The sequence below is a fragment of the Archocentrus centrarchus genome, chromosome 16, assembly GCF_007364275.1.
Source record: "Archocentrus centrarchus isolate MPI-CPG fArcCen1 chromosome 16, fArcCen1, whole genome shotgun sequence".
Lineage (NCBI taxonomy): Eukaryota > Metazoa > Chordata > Actinopteri > Cichliformes > Cichlidae > Archocentrus > Archocentrus centrarchus.
Window position 1 is genome coordinate 35,159,884 of NC_044361.1, and position 17,595 is coordinate 35,177,478.

The 17,595-nt window shown below is 43.8% G+C and overlaps 1 pseudogene; it reads right to left on the reverse strand.

Moving 5' to 3' along the window:
* LOC115794471 (collagen alpha-6(VI) chain-like) overlaps window positions 1-17,595 on the reverse strand; it is a 65,644-nt pseudogene that overhangs the window by 2,299 nt on the left and 45,750 nt on the right.

Consider the following 17,595-nt stretch of genomic DNA (forward strand, 5'->3'; position numbering starts at 1 on the left):
TATAAAAGAAGTTTATAACTCCACAGGCTGACTCACACACACATGGAAGAAATAAACAGCGAGACAGAGGGAGGAATAAAACCCAACAGGCCTGTGATCAGAGTGCGTGTGCTTTATAACGATGTGTACTCACTAACAAGTCAGTTCATTTGAGCCGTTCTGAGTTACAATCATTTGTTTTTTTTTACCATTTTATTAATTGGAATATCCCACAGGAATAGTCAGAGCAGCACTGAGCTCCCCACTCAGTCTGATTCTCATTTCTAACAAATGTGTTTCTACTGAACACATAAAACTTTAACAACCCCTCACACATGGAAGCAGTAGATCGATGCAGATTGCTGGGGTTTGTTGGGTTTCTTGTTAAAATAATAAAAAGTCTTGAAGTTACTGTGGAGTGCACACTAAGGTGAATTATGACTTCAAATTGGAACAAAAAATTGTATTTAATGTATGTAATGTATGCATGTATGTAATGTATGTATGTATGTCTGTATGTATGTATGTCGTGTTTGTGTACACTAAGAAAACTATAGAACATCAGGCTGGATAATAACCAAGCAGCAACCTTACTGGCTGAGATATGAAGCCAGCACTGAAGCACCACAACTGCAGTTCCTCTATTGTCCAGCAGAGGTGCCAGTAGATTTTTGTAGAAGCATCTATGGAGTGTATTTGAGCATCCTAAATCACATCACTGTGTGAGTCATATCAGGAAACATGGCTGTTTAAGCTGGAGGACTTGTTGCCATTGAATGGTGGTTTATCATTTGAATTTTTAGGGGCGTGGCCTCTTTGACTGACAGGTAGATGGCGACACACGCAGCTGTAGCTGCTAGCTGTCTGCTAAGCTTCTCCTGAACTGGACCTCTGCACTGTTTTTGTGCCTTTTGCAGCATTTTTAATGCAATGATCTGTCCAACAATATGGCTGCTGTGCCAATGTACTGTCTGTGTTTGTGTGTGTGTGTGAGAGTGTGTGTACTACCTGTGAGGACAGCTCCTGCAGGTGAACTCTTTCCTGCCTTCAGAGGGTTGAGAACACTCCAGTTTCCAGTCATGACTCCAATCTGCTCCTGAAACCACTCTCCTGGCTGATCGGAAAGCTCCCAGTCTGCGGAGCCCTGACTGGACACAGAGCAGCCAGCACTGCTGAGTCATCACAAAAATCTTTCTGCATAACACTTTTGAACCATGATATTCTCTTTATAACCAGAAGTATGTGATTTTATGCTGAATTATTATGCTGCTCCATAACTGCTGTTTGCTGACATGTTAGTCACAGCTACCGTATTTTCCGGAGTATAAGTCACACTTTTTTTCATAGTTTGGCTGGGGGTGCGACCTATACTCCGGAGCGACGTATATGTGACATTTATAACACATGAACCAAAATACTCCAGCCACTTGACATCTCCGTGAACTGCAGCTTTAAGGCAGTCTTGCGTAACCTGTGGGCGCAGTGGATGATGGATGGAGAGCACAGCTTAACGGCAACTGGGAGAATGCACCACCCAACTTTCCTGGAAGTCATTGGATGGATCAAGAAAACATGGGCTTCAGTGACAAACCATCCTGTTGGGATTCAGAAAGGCTGGAATAATTGGAACTGCAGCTGACGACGAGTCTGACTAACGCGACACAGAAGAGGAAGCGGCGCTTCGTCTACGGAGTGTACGGAATTGTTTAGAAGTGACACCGAGGATGAAGAATTCAATGGATTGATGGTTTGGTTAACTTGTTAGTATGTTCTTTATGCTATGGTTATCTGAATAACTTAATGTTACGTTAACATACCGAACACGTGTTCGTTGTGCGTCATGTAGCTGAATGTGCTACGTTAGCATAACGTAGGCGTAACCGTGTTCGTCCTGTTCTTTAATCCATTATTATTTTAAATTGCCGTTCAAGATGGAATTTCTGCTCTGGGTCTCGGATTCTATCAACCCCCCCCCACAAAAAAAAAGTGCGACTTATAGTCCAGTGCGACCTATATATGTTTTTTTCTTCTTTATTATGCATTTTTTGGCTGGTGCGACCTATACTCCGGAGCGACGTATAGTCCGAAAAAAACGGTAAGTTGTGTTGCACAGCTTAATTTGCTGCACATCAAAAAGTCATGATGTCAGTACATTGTTGTTTTAATGGTCAGTGTCGGATTAGATTAGAGAGCCACGACAGACTTCATCAATGGTGAAGTACAGCTTTAAACTTAAAGAGCACAGCTGAGCGGGTGCCAACGATTGGCTGTTTTGGGGAGGGGGGGCAAAGCGTGTTATAGTAAAAATCAGTAAACAAGTGTGTGAAGCTTGATTTGAACATTCTGGAGTTCTTGCATTCACAAAATTTTCAGAAAACTCGACCTCTGATCTTTATCTTTAGATTCAAAGTTGACACAGATTTTTTGTTGTGTAGTTGTTGTAGTTGTTCACTGCACTTCACTTCAGTTCAATTTTATTTATATAGCACCAAATCACAACAGGAGTGTCAAGGCACTTTATGTTGTAAGGTAAAGACCGTACAGTAATTACAGAAAAAACCCAATAATCGAAATGGCTCCCTATGATCAATCATTTGGTGACAGTGGGAAAGAAAACCGCCCTTTAAACAGGAAGAAACCTCCAGCAGAACGAGGCTCAGGGAGGGGCAGTCATCTGCTGTGACCGGTTGGGGCTGAGAGGGAGGAAGATGGGACAAAAGACACACCGTGGAACACTGATAATAGCAAATGTTTAGATGTAGACTGGGGTATAAACAGAGCGAAAAGACGTGAATGAAGAAGAAATACTCCATCATGGGAACCCCCCTATTGCAGCATAACTAAGGGAAGGTTCAAGGTCACTGGCTCCAGCCCTTCATCAAAAAGGAAAGTCCATCCATCTGGATGTAGAGGCCATCTGTGTTCACTGTGAATGACCAACAAGCACATCTGATTTGACTGGTACGCAGTGAGGATGTAAAACTACGGACAAGATAATCTAAATCTGTGGCAGCACAGTTTAGGTTGCTACAGCCACCCTCTGGAGGGCTGTGCGGCCCTCCAGAGGGTGGCTGTAGCTCAGTAGGTAGAGCAGGTCACCTACTGATCGGAAGGTCAGTGGTTCAATCCCTGGCTACTGCTGGCTGCATGCCAATGTATCCTTGGGCAAGATACTTAACCCCAAGTTGCTCTCCGACCATTCCGTCGGAGTATGAATGTGAGTGAATGTTAGATGATTAAAGCACTTAGCTTAATTAATCATGGAAGTGCTTGTATGAATGCGTGTGCATGGGGTAAATGTGAACGTGTTGTGTAAGCGCTTTGAGTGCTCATATCTGAGTAGAAAAGCGCTATATAAGAACTAGTCCATTTACCATATACACACACACACATACTGCTCAAAAAATAAAGGGAACACTTAAACACAATGTAACTCCAAGTAAATCAAACTTCTGTGAAATCAAACTGTCCACTTAGGAAGCAACACTGATTGACAATCAATTTCACACGATGTTGTGCAAATGGAATAGACAACAGGTGGAAATTATTGGCAATTAGCAAGACACACTCAATAAAGGAGTGGTTCTGCAGGTGGGGACCACAGACCACTTCTCAGTACCTATGATTTCTGGCTGATGTTTTGGTCACTTTGAATGTTGGTGGTGCTTTCACACTCGTGGTAGCATGAGACGGACTCTACAACCCACACAAGTGGCTCAGGTACTGCAGCTCATCCAGGATGGCACGTCAATGTGAGCTGTGGCAAGAAGGTTTGCTGTGTCTGTCAGCGTAGTGTCCAGAGGCTGGAGGCGCTACCGGGAGACAGGCCAGTACACCAGGAGACGTGGAGGAGGCCGTAGGAGGGCAACAACCCAGCAGTAGGACCGCTACCTGTGCCTTTGTGCAAGGAGGAACAGGAGGAGCACTGCCAGAGCCCTGCACAATGACCTCCAGCAGGCCACAAATGTGCATGTGTCTGCACAAACGGTTAGAAACCGACTCCATGGATGGTATGAGGGCCCGACGTCCACAGATGGGGGTTGTGCTCACAGCCCAACACCGTGCAGGACGCTTGGTATTTGCCAGAGAACACCAAGATTGGCAAATTCGCCACTGGCGCCCTGTGCTCTTCACAGATGAAAGCAGGTTCACACTGAGCACATGTGACAGACGTGACAGAGTCTGGAGACGCCGTGGAGAGCGATCTGCTGCCTGCAACATCCTTCAGCATGACCGGTTTGGCAGTGGGTCAGTAATGGTGTGGGGTGGCATTTCTTTGGAGGGCCGCACAGCCCTCCATGTGCTCGCCAGAGGCAGCATGACTGTCATTAGGTACCGAGATGAGATCCTCAGACCCCTTGTGAGACCATATGCTGGTGCGGTTGGCCCTGGGTTCCTCCTAATGCAGGACAATGCTAGACTTCATGTGGCTGGAGTGTGTCAGCAGTTCCTGCAAGATGAAAGCATTGAAGCTATGGACTGGCCCACCCGTTCCCCAGACCTGAATCCGATTGAGCACATCTGGGACATCATGTCCTGCTCCATCCACCAACGTCACGTTGCACCACAGACTGTCCAGGAGTTGGCGGATGCTTTAGTCCAGGTTTGGGAGGCGATCCCTCAGGAGACCATCCGCCACCTAGGGAGGTCATACAGGCACGTGGAGGCCACACACAATACTGAGCCTCATTTTGACTTGTTTTAAGGACATTACATCAAAGTTGGATCAGCCTGTAGTGTGTTTTTCCACTTTAATTTTGTGTGTAACTGCAAATCCAGGCCTCCATTGGTTAATAAATTTGATTTTCATTGATAATTTTTGTGTGATTTTGTTGTCAGCACATTCAACTTTGTATAGAACAAAGTATTCAATGAGAATATTTCATTCATTCAGATCTAGGATGTGTTATTTGAGTGTTCCCTTTATTTTTTTGAGCTGTGTGTGTGTGTGTGTGTGTGTGTGTGTGTGTATATCCTTAAGCTGCAGGTGGATGACAGACAATAACAAAACAGGGTTTTGAATTTTCCAATTACAGAGGACAAGGCTAAGAGTTTCCGAAAAATTAAAACTCTGGGTCTTTGGTTGATTAACAAGCTGATAAGAGTCTGGCTTGCACATGGCATCTTGGCATTCACACAGACATCAGTAACAAGAAAGCCATCATGATTCTGGGGTCATGTGACTGATTATTTCTCTCAGTCAACGCAGAGTTTGAGTTCCAAGTTCTCGGTGTCCTTCGTCAATTTAACACTTACACATAAATCAGTAACTACAATGACATTTGTCTGTGGCACAGGGGTGTGGTGGTCAGGACCGTCACCCCACAGGAAGGCAGTTTTGGGTTCAAATCCACCCACCAGCTGGTGCTTTCTGTGTGAAGTTTTCATGTTCTTCCTGGGTACAGTTCACAGATACGCATGAGCTGCCTGGAGACTGTGATCAATACCAGTTAACAGATTTAAAGCATGGTTGCCTGTCTGTCTGCATCAGCCCGGTGATGTTTCTCTGAATATTTACTTGTATGCAATCCAGTTTGATCCCCTCTGGAGTTATTTCCTTCCTTCTTTTGGAGTTCTCTTTACTTTTTGGAATTTTTCATTTTTTAAAATCTCTGTTCACATACATCTCATTCCTGTTTCATAAAGCTGAAGATGTTTAAACCAAAAATCATCAAAAAAAAACCCAAATCAGGATTTGTGCTCTTATCTGAAGCAAGAAAATTCCTACAGGATCTTCCCACTAAGAACAGCTTAATGAGAGGAGGACGGCGTATCTACACTCCACATATCTGGCATGAAGTTGTGGTTGGTGAATCACTGACCTCACCTTGAACCTGACAGATTTCCTGCCATCATCCAGTTTTACAGCTAAGTTTGCAGACGAGCTTCTGCTCAGCTCAGCTCAGCTGGTCTTAGAAGAGCCAAAGCTGGGTTAGTTTGTTGAAGCTGTTCCCTCTCAGTGTGAACGTGTAGGCGGTGTGAGTTACCCGTTTATGGAGTAGAATTCTTCATCTGGCTCTGACAGCTGGCTGCAGGTCGCTCTAAACGAGGGTGGAGGATAAGTGTTCACTCCCTCTGAAACAAAGCCGAGAACACCACATCAGCGTGTGTGTCTGATACAAACAGTAAGAAGATCTGAGTCTGCTCTTACTGTTGAGGGCGGAGAGGAAGACTCTGATGAAGCGCTGGGCATAGCCCTGCTCGTCAGCCTTCAGCGTGCTGAATTGGATCAGGTGCTGCTCTATTGGCACGCTGGCCAGCTCCTTCACCTGTGTCCGGTTGTAACGACCACTGACCGCCACCACAAACAGCGCCACCCCCTCACACTTGGCCTTCTGGGAGATGTAGTGCAGCCTGGCCTGGTCCCTGTAGGCCGTCTTGGTGCCCACCACAGACAAAAGAGCCCTCCTCTTGCGCGGCTGGCTGGCCTTCAGCAGCACCTCCCTCAGGGTGTAGTCCAGTATCTGTCCCAGAGCTGAAGAGCCACCCTGCTGCTGCATCTTCTGCATTATGTGTCTCTTCATCAGGTCGATGTTCTGATAGGTCTGCAGGCCAAACTCTTCCTTGATGATCTGGGTCTTGCTCTGTTGGACTAGACCTACTCGGGCCTGGTTGTCCACTCTGCGAGGCTGAGGACTCACAGCCAGCTGCTCCACCACTGAGCTCAGCAGCTGCTGGGCACCAGCGTACTCGTCGGCCTGCATCTCCCTGGAGCTGTCCAGCACCATGACCAGGTCCACATCCACCTGCTGAGGCCTGGGGGGGTCCTGGATGAAGCTGCATTCCTCTGAACGTTTGCAGGGGTCTGAAGAAACCACAGCAGCCACTGAGAAACATTTTCATTGACCAAACCTGCAGGTCTGATTGAACTCTTTACATCACAAATAACAATGAAAACATGCTGGCTGACGGATGGCCACAGTTAGCACCATCCAAACACCATAATGCATAAACAGAAGACATAACAGTGGCTTATATTACATTTGTCCAGACATGCTGCAAGCAAGCAAGAAAGAAAGAAAGCCTTAATTTTTAGCGGGTTCTTTGTTGCTTTTTAAAAACTCTGTTGCAGACTTAGTAGAGTTGCAGAAGTGAAAAAAATGATGCATATTAACAGATGATAATAATTAAGCATGAGTATCAGTAGTTACCGTAACAGATTGCACAGTTCTTGACTCTCCTCAGGTCAGCAGCCATCTCCTGTGGCCTCCTCAGCACCGTGAAGATGGAGTTTCTTGTGTCGTCAACCTGAGAGGAAACAGCAGCTAACCTGTGATCTACTGCTCAATGTATTCATGCCAAACACAATTTCTTTGGCAGCTGAGAACAGCGCTGGTCAGATTAAAATAGCTTTATATGCTTTATAAGATCATGATTTAATTGACAGCCATGAGGGACAGCTGTTTCTTCATGCTGCACAAAAATTTCTGGACACAGACTATAATGTAAGTGAAGCTGAAAAGGAAGAATGCAGAATGAGCTGGAAGGATCTCGTGTATTTATTGGTTCAAGTGAGTCCAAGTGGTAGGACTGACAACTATTAGAAATTCCCATAAAAATTTGTTTAACAATGCCTTTTTTATACAGTGAACAACCAGTCTAAATGAGACTCTTAAGGCCAGCAGACCACAAATTAACAGCTGGATGCAAACAGTGAGTACAACATTTTTTAACCCAAGTCAAACATCTCAGACTGGGTGTAGCCACCATGATCTCACTCATCTTCTGCCTCAAACTAACGACTTTGGCCATCACCATCCTGATGCTTTGAAACCAGATGTGACGGTGAAGGGAGCATTGACCTCACTCTGTTAGGGCCCCTCCACATTCACATGGCAGGCCCACCTAAAACATTTCCTACTTTATCCTGTTTGTTGACTTTTCATTAAAGTGGGTGCTGCTGTCTTCAGGAAGCGTCAAAGAAACATCCAAATGACTGCCAGGACCCAACGTTTCCCATCAGAACATTGCACAGTAGTCAGGGGATAAATGTGTTTCACTTCACCTGTCAGTGGTGTAAGATAAGATATCTTTAATGTCATTGCACAATGAAAATACATTTTGTTGGAGCAATCCTCCAGGTGCTGACATAATAAATACAAAATATAAATGTATTATGTCATTTTCACTCTAAATACCAGATCCTTATTTATCCGGTATTTAGAGTGAAAATGGCAATAAACTCTTTATTTAGAAAAAAATGAGCGCAGTGTGCTGTTCTTCAAGTGACCCAGGATGAGTTGCTCGAAGCACTTCATCACCACTTGTGTCACTGCCATTTGCCAAAAGTCATTGATGGCTGATTGTTTTGGCACAGGGATGATTTTCGCTGACTTGAGGCATGCGGGGACGGAGACCTGCTCCGGGGAGATGCTTGATGTTGTTGATAATCACTTTACTTAAAAATCACATCCTGGCCTCCAAGACTGCTTTTAAACGATGGTGCAGCTTCCAGAAGAATGTCTTAGACATGTCTGTACTCTTTGCAGCGTCCAGCAGGGGGCGCCTTCTCCGATTATAAAAAGAAGTCTGGTTGCATAGCAGTCTATAAGAAAATTAACTCCTTTAACTAATCCCTGAGTTCATTAAACATTTTCCCGATGAGTTTATGGGCTCAGTCAATGGTTTCAAGTCTTACTGAATAAAACATGAATTTGTGAATAATAGTCCCATTACAGTTTAAAAGGATGATAAAGCGGGATATGCTGAGGGTGCACCATCCTTCACTTCCTCCAGATCCACCGCGCACTCCAAAACACCAAGATGGGGATTTAAAAACCTTAAAAACTCAGCTTGAGAGTTTTCTTCAGAGATTTTGACTAAGCAGTGAGTGATATCACGTTAGCTTGTACGCCACCCATGGCTTTTACAATGTACAGTGTCAGAGGAGACACTGCAACTGTGCCTCTTGTTTGTAGATTGCATGAGGTGATAGCTCAGGGTGCGCTCAGAATAGGGTATTTTTGTGGAATGGGAGCAAAAGAACTTGCAGTACAGGTGTGTATTTCATGGGTCATGTTTGTTCTAAGGGTAGGGTTTGGGTTCATTAATGTCCAGCACTTTCTCCAACATTTTTGACAGTGTGAAACACCCAAATCAGGAAAAAGCCCCCCCGCTTAAAAAAAAAACAAGCAAAAAAACCCAAAAAAAACTGTAATGCTAAACTGTATGACACTTCATCTGGAATGTGACATCTAATATGCTAATTTAACATGTGGCTAAACCAAAACCCAACCCAAACCCTATATCGCTGCCAGGGACCTGATGGAGGTGAAATCAAACTTACCTCCATTGCTCGACCAATCCCGGGAGCGTTCTTCAGGGAGATGACTGCTGGGACAATGTTAAGAGCCCGGTACTCCATAATGGCAGCAAGTATGTCACTGTTGTCATCGGACGGCCCATTGGTGAAAAAGACGGCCACCTTCCTCACCATGAACCCTGCTCGGACTCGTTTGAAGATGTTCTGACCCACAAAGCGCATGGTGGCACCCAGCTGGCGTTTGTTGGATGTCCTCTCCAGGGCGATGCCCCTCACAGCTTCCAGTAGCTGAGTCTTGTGATGATGCTCGTGGAAGCGGATCAGGTACTTGGTGTAGGTGTTGTATGCCACCACAGTGACACGAGCACCACGCGGACAGTTGCTCTCAGCGATGCTGATGTCCTCCAGCAGGTAGAGGAGGGCGGAGCGCTGCCTCTCGAAGGCCGCCGGGGTCACATCAACAGACATGTCCAGGCCGAACACCAGCTCAGTGGGGTAGGCCGGACACTCTGACTGACCTGGAGGAGGTAACATCAGGAAAAGCAGAAGTGAAACGACCGAGGTGTGTTCAGACAAAATGTTCAGGCCAATTAAAAGATTCACACAGAACTGATTTGTCTTCTTTTTCTGTGAAATAATTGTCAAACTCCACAGCCAGGACAATCCTAGTATTGGTGTTAACCAATTAAATTACTTCTGCTAGCTGGACTTTCAGTAAAATAATACAAGCAGCAAATTCCTTGGCACCCACATCAGTGAAGACCTCACCTGGACCTACAACACAGCACAGACTGTCAAGAAAGCTCAGCAGAGACTCTTCTTCTTAAGGAAACTGAGGAAATTCGGATTATCCCCCAAGCTCCTCCGCAACTTTTACAGATGCACTGTGGAGAGCATCCTGACAAACTCCATCACGGTGTGGTATGGAAACTGCACCGGTCAGGACAGGAAGGCTCTCCAGCGTGTCATCAAAACAGCACAATTCATCTGTGGAGCTGCCTTCCCATCACTACAGGACACTTATAATACCCGGGTAATAAAGAGGGCACACAACATCATCAAGGACCGTACCCACCCACAGCACACACTGTTCACACTCCTGCCGTCTGGCAGACGTTACAGGAGTGTAAAAGCAAGAACAACCAGACTAAAAAACAGTTTCTATCCACAGGCCATCAGGCTACTGAACCACTGACTGATTACCAAACTGTGATTACCTGCCTTTCTTTCATCTGTATATATCTGTGTATATTGCACTTGCTTTATTATTTATTTATTTTTATTTTCTACTTTTACTTTCCTAATATACTAGTTCTTAAATTTTATTTTAACTTAGTTGCTTATTTCAATTGTTTGTAAAGCAGTCGCAAGTAAGAATTTCATTGCTCAGCATAACCACAGTGTTTTGCGGTGTACATGACAATAAACTTCTTGAATCTTGAATCTTGAATCTTGAAAAGGGCTCGGAGCCCTCTGTCCAAACAAGGTTTAAGATGAAATCTTAATCTTGAGCTGATGATTGTCTTCTCTTCCTGCTCTTGTCGGAGACGGTCGCACTATCTCTCTCTCCCTGCCCTCCCCATCTCTCCGCTTGCTGCTTGCTGTGAGAGCGTCTTTTACACACTGTCCGAATAAGAACAAGATTGAAACATGGATCTGGCAAACTGGGCATTCTCCATCATTGATCGAATTTTTTCCACTATGAGATCCGGGATAGGGGAGCCTGGGTGTCCCAGTGGAACAGACCCGGTTGGATACGTCATCGACTCTTGGAGCTCGTGGAGACCTGTGTGCTTCTCGGCCCTTGGAGTGGAAGACGTGGAAGACGCCTACATATTCGGCTTTTTGGTAGCAGTATCTTCTCTGTTTGGGCTCGGTGGATACCTGCTTTACTGGCAAATTAAGAAAATCTGGACGGCGGTTCGACATCTGCAGAGGCTGCCGATCCAGGTGGAGGGGCTGAGCAGGGCCGTACAAACTCAGACTCAAAGCCTGGTGGACCTGAGCCGCAAGATTAGCGAGCTCGCAGGCGAGAGGGGTTAGATCGGGAGATGTGGTTCGGTTCTGCACGGTGAGGACGGCAATCAACTAATTTGGAATATTGGATTTTTGAATGGTTTCCCAGTAAGACTGAAGGCTGTTGGAAAAACAAGCAGCCTGTTCCAAAACAACTTCTGTTATCAGGAATTCGGCTCCCCTGCCGGCCTTGGGTTGGCAACCATATCTCTCTCCAGGGCACTGTGTGAGGCTGCTCTCCCCCCCACTCCGCGTTGTGATTTGTGAAGCTGGGTCTGGTGTATCACGGCCGCTGATGAAATTCCACCACTATCAGCAAACTGTTTTGGCTGGAACCTGGCATCTGGCTCCACAATGCCCCGACCTCTCGTCTCCTTCTGCATCCCCTCCCGCCCTGACCTCACCTACCGCTGCTGTCCTTGCTTTACATGTGCAAATGCTTTGCTAAGGTGGTTTTTTTGGACCCTGGTATAGTGCTCTTTTTGAGCTCTGTACCAGATGACTTTTTTTTTAACCTAACTTCCCCATGATGTGTTGTTTTCTCCTCCTGCCAAAGGTAGCGCCGTAAGAAACGGCTGCATGACCCAAGGACACATATCCCCCTATGTGTGTTGTGTTTGTGTATTTGGATGGTGTTCTGTAACTGCAATTTCCAATGTGTGAACTTGTTCACCCACATGGCAATAAACTTCATTCATTCATTCATTCATGATCTCACTGTCAGGAGGACATCTTTGCTCTGTACTCACCGTGTTTGTTTTGCTTCATAAAATGGAGACATACATACCATGTGAACAAACTGTGAAGGAGAAAATATTCACTTATCAGTGCGCTCATAGTCTGCAGTTTGTTTTCAAATAGATTTTCAGACAAACAGCTTATTTTAGTCTCCATGCTTTGCTTTATAACTTGATGCAATTAAGCATTAAACATGAATTAATTAATTCATGAACAGTTACATGAAGAAAACAGGTCATTATTTTAATTTTTTGCCAATTTTTTCAAATCATTGATCCTTACCACAGTTGTCTCTGATGTAGTTGATCAGTTCACACTCCTGAGAAGACAGAAAATATTTTTTCTATGAATTTATTTTATATTTCTCTTAAAGCTGGCAGGTGCAGTGACTCAAAGGTGAACTTACAGTCTTGTCTCTCTCTCCGGGAAGACCTTTCTTGCCCTGGATGGATGACAAACAGAGATAAGTATAAATATATTTGGGAGGGCAACTAATAAATTCTGACTTTTAATTATGATTTTGGCTTCCATAGATAATAAAGACAACACCCACTTCCTTCACAGTGGTGCTTTAACAGCTCCCTAAAATATTCATCCAGAGTTGGATTGTTTGCCCACTGAAACCCATGTTTTCACTGATGTGGGGTCAGTTTTGTTTTGATGCCTTTAATGATCCATCCCACATACACAAGTCTGACAACTGAACAGTATCTGTAGGCTACAGCTGTCAATCACGGGTCAATTTTTTGTGTTGACTGTTCCTTTGGCCACTGATATGGAAGCTTGATTCCACCAAAAAAAAAAAAAATTGCCATACATAACTAGAAATTTCAAGTTATTAACTCAAAATTTTGAGTTACTTTCTTGAAATTTTGAGTTACTTTCTTGAAATTTCAAGTTATGTATCTCAAATTTTCACAGCAATAACTCTAAATTTCAACTTATCACTGCCAATCAGGAAGCTCCGTGATCTGTACTTCATCTGCTTCCAGGTAACAAGGAAACGACTCTTTCTTGGAGCTTCCTGATTGGTAGCAGTAAGCCAAAATTTTGAGTTATTAACACGAATATTTGAGATGCATAACTTGAAATTTCAAGTTAGTAACTCAAAATTCCAAGAAAATAACTCGGATGGTGATTTTTTTTTTTTAGTGGCGGAAACAAGCTTCCATACACTGATGCCAGCAGTTGGTGATGCTGTGTCACAGCATCACCCCCCCCCCCTCCCCCCCTTCCCCAATTGGAGGCATTTTTTTTAGGCTCCTACAAAATCCAAAGGTAACAAAGCTGAACAAGACACAAGGATAACTAGTAGCACTAGGAATATCCAAAGATAATCATGCAGACTAAACAGTACAACACAACACAAAGACACATTAGGACTGTTTCCTCTCTAAGTGAGGTTACTGGATGTCCCTGATAAAGAGACTCTGGACTTGTTGGCTGTGGATAGCCACTCCAGCCAGTGAAAGAAAGTTGTTTGTGACACGGCACGGTTAAGGCTGTTCTCCTCTCTTGTGTGCATAAGATCATGCTAAATCTGTTACAGGCAATTTATAATTTCTTTCTGTTTGACTGGACTCGACCCAGTGCCCATACCATGGATCAAAGCCTGGTCACAGGTCACGAGCGAACGCCATTCTCAGGTCTTGGTCAATGAAAGATGCCCTGGCTTCCAGCTTCACACAGCTCCTGCCTGCCCAACCCCCTAACCTTTTTCAATCTATGTTGGTAGAGCCTATCAGGGGCTAAAGACAGGAACAACATACACCTCTCAGGTTCATATGGATACACCAGCCTCTCCACCACGTCATAGTGATGAATCCTTAAGGGTGCCAGGCTCAGCCTCAGAGGCAGGGTGAGGAGCTCAGACATCCAGAGCTACTGCTCCTTTGCACTGAAAGGAGCCATCTGAAGTGGTTTGAGCATCTAACCAAAAGGTCTTATTAATACCTTTCTTTAGAGGTTTTCCAGGCATACCTGGCTGGAGGAGACTCTGGGAAGTTGACTGAAGTGCCGTTTACACGAGACCGTTTTCATTTTGAAACGGTGTCGTTTTGATGCGTTTCGGCCTTGCGTTTACACGACAACGGTGTCGTTTTGATGCGTTTCGCCCTTCTGTTTACACGACAACAGAGTGAAAACGATGTGTTTCAGAAACGGGGTCCAGAGTGGAGCGTTTCAGAAACGCACCGGCTTGCGTTCTCGTGTAAACACTTGAAACCGGGGTGATTTGAAAAGGCTCGACTCGCACATGCGCACTATGGTTGCGACGGCCACAGTTTTTCGCGCACGCGCAAATTGATAAACAGTACTCGCGGATTCACGAGTGCTTCTTATGCTTTTCTTGTGTTTTTACTGTTTTGTAATTTAGCGTTGTGTGCAGCAGCGATCCAACCTCATCGTCAGTCCACGCAAAACCTCTCACATTAGCCGTTTTGTAAGTAATGAACAATTTGCCGCACTACCTACTGTGTCACTCCACGCATGCGCGTCTTGCATAAACAAACTTTGCAAAGAGAAAACCAACGCCAACGTGTGGCCTGGCATGGGAACTACATCGTTTTCATCGTTTCCATCGTTTCACATGTCATCGTGTAAACGCGGATCGTTTCTGAAACGCCATCGTGTAAACGAAAGGCTGAAACGCATCAAAACGACACCGTTTCCAGTGAAAACGGCTTCGTGTAAACGGCACCTTAGAATTCAAGGAATGATATCTCACGCTGGACCAAGAGCATCTCAGGATTCCCAAGGAGGAACTGGAATTTTTGTATGTCTAAATTCAAATAAGTGGTTGTTGCTTCTGGCAGTCACACTGGCATGCTGATATCCCGAATAAATCAGCATTTTCTGTTGGAGAATCTGCTTAGAAGCTAACAACTTATTACAGACTAAAGTCTTATCAGAGTGAAGGTAGGTTTGTGTTTTTAAAAGTGAAAAATTTTAAACTCACTTTGTGTCCTGACTCTCCCGGCTCTCCAGGAACACCTGGTCTTCCTGATCCACCTGAGTTCCCCTGTATTGATCACACATCAAAGATAAAGGAAAAAGCAAAAGTCTGAGGTCAACAAAGAAAAAATTCTGGAAAGTCAAGTCTTACCCCTTGACCTTGGTTCCCTTTGGATCCTGGATATCCCTTTGATCCCCGCTGACCTTCACTACCCTGAAGACAAACAAACATGTTTCAAACACTTTGGACTCCAACATACTTCTAGCCCATCTTCCTTTGGCTCTAACATGGTAGCATTAAAACTTTAGTGCTTAGAAAATGGAAGAACTCACTGGGACACCGGGGTAACCGGGAAAACCAGGATCTCCCTGGAAAGAGAAAGGACAAAGCAGAACTTTATCAACTAATAATCAAATAATCAAAGAAAGAAAGGGGACTGAGAGGAGCCCATGTAGAGCTCCTCCTGGCAAAGAAGATGTGTTTGGCACAACAGTGTTGGAGATTATTTTTTACTCAGTGAATTAAATCACAAATGTTTTAAAGGAAACTCCAGTAAATTAAATGGGTAAACCAAATAATAAACAATTAAATAATATATTATACAGAGAGGGACAGAAAGATAGTGCCGGTCCAACTTCACGGCCTTTGGGCGACATGTTTATCTCATTTATGACCTTCTCAGTCTCAAAGAAGAATGTTTATCATATCCTCAAAGGTTTTGCCAAAACATGAATATCTGCGTCTAAGAAGGGAAGGGTGTGTGTAGGTCATCGTACCCTGTTGCTAAGGAGAATAAAACTGCCATGTCATGATAAGACCCTGTGAGGGAGGAAGGTGTGTGTTTCTGTTATGGAGCTTTTACTGCTGATTGGAGAAGCTTGTGCAAAGATGCTGGAGCCAAACCAACCTGCGAAGGCCGAGTCTAAACCGCGGCTCTCTCCAGCTGTTTTGAATTGATAGCACTCGCAGTGTAAAATTGTTGTGTTTAGCTGAGAGTAGTGCTCTTCTGGGGAGGGAGCACAGGCAGCTGCTCAGAAGGCTTGCCTCCCTCAACAAGATGTGATTTCTTCTGATTCTTTAATAGATTAAATGTCATAATTTTTTAGTTAAAGTGTTTCAGGTGTCTTCCTTCACAAATAAACAACACGCCCTGACAAGAGCATGCAGACCACAGTTTTGCTTGTTTAAGCTGCCGGACAGAACGAAGGGGCGATTTCACTACAGTGACTTTCTGAAAGGTTCAGCCACATGTTTAAATTTGGTCATATTAGGAAGAGTTTTACTCTGAATAATTTTTCATTATTCATTGTTTCATTTGGCCCTCTGATTGGATGGTCTGGTCTTCACCCGACTCCTTTCTAAATTTCTAAATTTTGTTGCTGGCACGATGAATGTATCAAATATCAATATCAAATATCAACTATCATAACTTGTTCAATATTCTCACCTGTTCACTTGTTTTTGTTTAACTTGACGTTCTCGTAGATATAGTTACTAATATATCCACTTCTTCTTGCCCATCTGATATCATCCTACCAAGGCTCTTAGAGAGATCCTGCTTTACATTTCCCAGCAAACATGCATGAAACTCTGATATCATTTCTGTGGTCAAAACTGGTCACAGTGCAACAGTACAAAGTGAACCGAAGATGTTCTCACTGTTTTCACGTGGAATTAAAAACTGGATCTTGGTGTCTGGATCTTTGATTCACAGATTTTGGGTGTTGTTCCTTTGTGTTTTGTGCCAAGTTTGTTGCCTTATTCTGTTGTTGCTCCCTTCCTGTTTTATTTTGGCGGTTCTGCTCTGTGTCATCTGGGTTAACTTCCCCTCTAGTGATTATGTTAGTTATTCCCAGCCGTGTGCCCACCTGTTTCCCATCCTCTTGTTATCCTGAAGTGTATTTATTGTCTCAATCTTCCTGCTATTGTTTGTCGCGGCCACTCTTGTGTTGTTTTTTCTGCACAGAGTATTGTTTGTCTTTAATTTGTATTCCTGGTTTAGAAAATTCCAATCTGGTTACCATCAAAATCACAACACAAACAGATTTGTCATTATTTATTATTATTTATTATTTATTATTATTATTTATTATTATTTTTTATTATTTATTATTATTATTTATTATTATTATTATTATTATTATTATTATTATTATTATTATTATTATTATTATTATTATAATATTAACCAGCATCTGGATTTTGAATCTCACATCATTGTGAATTGCAAAAATCAAACCTCTGCTATCAGCCAATAACCTGCAAGTGTTAGTTCATGTTTTAATTTTCTACCATCTTGATTACTTTAACTTACTTGGTCCTGTTGAGGTGGTCCAGAACACAGCAGCTAGGCTGCTAAAAAGAACTAGCTGGTACATGACCCTATTCACACACCAACGCTTGGATCGAAGAGCAACTTAGGGTTCAGTATCTTGCTCAAGGATACTTTGGCATGCAGCCCAGAGCAGCCAGGAATCGAACCGCCGACCTTCTTATCAGTAGGTGACCTACTCTAAGAACATATACCTAACTGTGTGTTGGTATGATGGGATATGCGCACTTTTTAAATGTATGTTTTATCCAAACTGTTTTTTGTAAGTTTGTAACTGTGTGTTTTAAAGAGTCCTCTATGAAATCATTAGGATTA